Below are 4,360 nucleotides of genomic sequence, written 5' to 3'. Positions count from 1 at the left end.
ACTATAATCCTACCTTAGTAGTTCACTAACTATATAAGAATCTAGATTATTTTTTGTAAATTAGGAACAGCAGTGGTCCTAACACAGAGCCCTGTGGTACTGCACTTATTAAAGCATCCCAGATCAAACATTAACCCTTTACCTGTGCTCTCTGTTTCCTATCTCTTTACTAATTCTCAGTAGAAAGAAATAGAAAAGCATTATTGTACCTTGAATGGCAATACAATTCCAATCAATCATTCAATCAATCTTTGGTGAAGAGATATGATAGACCTTGTGATATCAAAAGTGTAAATGAGAAGTTAAGGTTTAGTTCTTGTCCTTGGATGGAACTATTCTCCTGAGCAATATACCTTACTTAAATTACTTCAGTTAAATATTCTCCTATATAAATGGCTTCAAATGACACTTGCTTTGGATTAAACATAAACCAAATAAATTAATAATAACATGTTCAATATTTATTCTTTATTTCCGTTGCTTAATAAAAAAAACCTGTAACAGGTCAGTTTTTAACATGTTATTTAATGTAAAGACAAATAATAGCATAACTACTCTTTATTGGCATATCAACAGATCTTACATCTTACATAAATACAGTATAAAGACCTGTGTATCTAGACTGAAAAAGAAAGCAAAGAAAAATGTAAAGACACTTACACAGTAAAAGTAAACCAAAGGAAAGTCTATGTATTACAGGAGAAGTGCATCACAGGAACCAACCAGAATGCTTTTACAATGTTCTGATGTACAGTAACACGACTCTGAATATGACACATTAAAATAGTATTCACCAAGAAAGGATCTTTCTAACATAAGGAAGTGATTGACTGACTGGAGGTTTGTAATGTTATAATGATGTATCGATGTCACTGTGTAGTTGAAGAACATGCCTATGAACTGAAGTCTGCAGTCCCTGGGGACACCTTGAGAAATTGTGTGTTCATATGTTCAGGGTCTGTTCTAGAGTGTGAAAAGCTAAATTGACAGTATAGCTGTTGCAGTATCTTTAAGGGGAGAGTATAATAATCTAGGATCAGTCCTGCACAGTCTGTCTCTGCCATCACCATCAAAGACATATGATTGTTCATTATATCTGTTTTCAAGAGGATTCAGGAGGTGGTGGTATATACCATTAAAATTTCATTTCATACTATATAGTCACTATCTCTTGTGTTTTCCTTGTTAAAAAAATCTTTAGCGCCAAAGATATGTTTCTAAATTTAAACAGTTTAAAACATTTCAGGGTGATAATGGGTGAAGGAACAGACTGTAGCAGACACTGGGAGACAGTTTAAGCAATAATATTGGAATCAGCACCAAGGAGGTAGAACTGATGATATCTATGGTTGATCAATTACTAAACAAGCTAAAAGGTCACTCAATGGGGACTGCAAATTGCATGTTCTTTGAGATGAAGCACTCTGTTCTTAGTACTGTAATTTTCAAGAGAGAGCAAACACATTAAATGTTTCCATTACATAGAAGACTAATATTTGTTAAGAGGATTACCAGTTCTGGGCTGAATCTTATTTCCCTGTACTAAAATAATATGAAGGTTTGAGATTAATCTGGAAATATGCAGACATAGGATTTTTACAGTAGCTTCCAAATGTATACATACACGCCATGAACTGTAAACTAAAAGTTGATTTAGCATAAAAATCCTGGTGTACAATCAATATTGTCCAAAATAAAATAAATAAATACTTTATTTAGTATCAGGTATAAAACATATCGTATTGTCTAAATGAGGCATCTGTCAAAAACAGTTACACGTATTTTTAAATCCATGATCACGATAATAAAATGTATTCATACCTCAGCCTCAATTGGCTTCGATAACCTTGAGGAAGAGTATTTCTGTAGTCTTAAACTATTCATGAGGGATATTTAACCACATGCAGAACCAGCTTTTCCAGGTTGTGCAACCTGAGCTGATCTGTTTTCCTTAGCTCATATCATACATTTTCTCCTATAGACTGTGACAGCCAATCAAGAACATTGATTTATTATGCTATCCTCACCTTTCGGCCATGGTGTTTGATGTAAGATTTATATTGTTACCGCATTCTGAAGTTCATTTGCCACCAAGCTTGAGTTTCATGACAAAAGGCAAAAGGTTTCATCTACAGTAGCTAAGAGACAGACCGATTCCCAGATTTACCAGAATATTTTAAGAACATTATAAAGGTTTAGAAACTTGCTGAATAAATAGGGCAGAATGACCCCTTCTTGTTTGTAAACTTTTTATGTTCTTATTTTCTTACTAGGACACCTAGACCAGGGAATGCAAACCAGCCCCAAAACATGAACAGTTCCATTTCATTTGCTCACCAAAGGGATGGTATTCTTTTCCAACATGAGCTCCACATTTCTGTGTTAACATTTGTGGACAGACTGTCCAAAACTTGAGTTTATGTTTTAGCCAACCACATCATGTGGTCCCTTTTGACTTTGGAATCAATAAGGTGTTTTTTTGGCAGCTGTAAAGTCTTTTCTTTTTATGTTGTAACTGTATTTATATTATTACAATACAAAAGACCCGATATTCATGACGTCTACCTCAAATGGTATTCTTGGAAACATTGTGTCTGGGCGAAGCCATAGAGTTTTAAGATTAGCCTGCTTGATGTTGGCACTACTGTTGAGGTCTTATGTATTTTAGTAGCTACATATAGCTACATACTGTAACTGCAACATAGTTGCTGAATTTGATAATCTTTTGTCTTAGATATTTATACAGGTTTCTGACTTCCCACAAGATGTTGTGGAACTGAGCATTTTAATTTTGTGTTCAGCTTCTTTTAGTATCCAGTGACAATCAAGATGATTTCTAGGACCTTCTATAAACTTTCTGAGGCCTTGTGAAAACTACCTGATCCATAAAATACACTACAATATTAAAATACAGCATTTATCTCCAACATATGTATAGTGTAGGATATGAATAAATGTGATCACATTATTTATTTAGAAATACGTGATATTAGTTTTTACTAATTGTAACTGTTGATATATATTTAGTACTACTTTTCATAACTTTCTAGCACATTTTAATCCATACATGCTGAAAAATATTGATGCACACCTGGATTTTCTGTGCTAAATCAATTTTTATCAAGGAAGTAAGTTCACTTGGAGACTGTACATATACTCTATGTAAAGAAATCTGTAAATGTATTTTTCTAAAAGCCTAGAAATTTTCTTCACCTGTTTGATATATATACTGTTTTCATACATATGTTAATAAACTTTGACATTTGGAAGACCTGTTGATTAATATGGAAAATTAAATTTTCTGAGACTCTGCCATAACCCTGGAATGTGACTTTGAAAATTTGCACTAACATATCGAAAGCATTTGTATGAAACCATCAAATGTTTGCTTTGCTTTTAAATGTCCCCATTTTGACTACATCTTGTCCTCATGCTGGTCAGAGATCCTGAAGGAAACATCAAAACTGTTTTAATCTCTTTAAGACTTTTAGCTGGTATTGAACAGTTTATTTTATCTTGGTTCACATGAAGAAACTCATGAATTAGTCATGTGGTAAATATACTGCACCATGTGTGTAAATATACTGCAAAACTACAGAAATGCAATACGTTTTTATCTTTAATTATTAATAATGCTGTGCTATGAAATATAAACTTAAGGAGTCATCTTGTTTTTATTGATGATAAATTAATTGTAGGGCAATATGATGGAAAATGTTTGAGATCTGTTTAGCACTTTTTGTTATAGAAAACACCACAGGTAAAGTAATTAATTAATATTTCAGCTTCATAATACACATCCAAACATAGCAATGTTCATTTAATAAGTCTTTTTGTTTCAATTTGAGATCAATAGCATATGTCAGTCTATTGCAGAGGCAAATCTTTTACTCATTGCTTCACCTGTTCGATGGCTTGTGATCTGGCAGTTGCTTTACAAACTGGGAGCGCACCTGAAATCCCTGTGCAGCAACTCTGCAGGCGTGATAGACTACATGTGGATGATAAATATACCAGGTACTGATTTCTAAGTTTTCTCTCAACCTGTTTACAAACACTGAAATAAAGTCAAGCAAATAATAGAATAAAATGCATTTGCCCACTGTTTATCTGGAATGTGGCATTAGTTTTTCAAGAGTGTCTATTTACATTATAATGCATTCATTTAAAGCAGATGATATTATTTGACAATATTTGAAAATGAGGGGAAGAATGCGATTCTTATGAAAAATAAAAGATTGTATCACGTGCATTTTTTCCACAGATTGGTGTTATAAACAGTGAGATTCAGTGGAGATACTGCAAGTCGAATTAGATGTAATACAAGTAATGCACAGTTAAGGAATTTATTGAGTTAAAA

Source organism: Atractosteus spatula, chromosome 13 (assembly GCF_055471065.1).
Source record: "Atractosteus spatula isolate fAtrSpa1 chromosome 13, fAtrSpa1.hap1, whole genome shotgun sequence".
Taxonomy (NCBI): domain Eukaryota; kingdom Metazoa; phylum Chordata; class Actinopteri; order Semionotiformes; family Lepisosteidae; genus Atractosteus; species Atractosteus spatula.
This window is presented reverse-complemented; position numbering follows the sequence as displayed.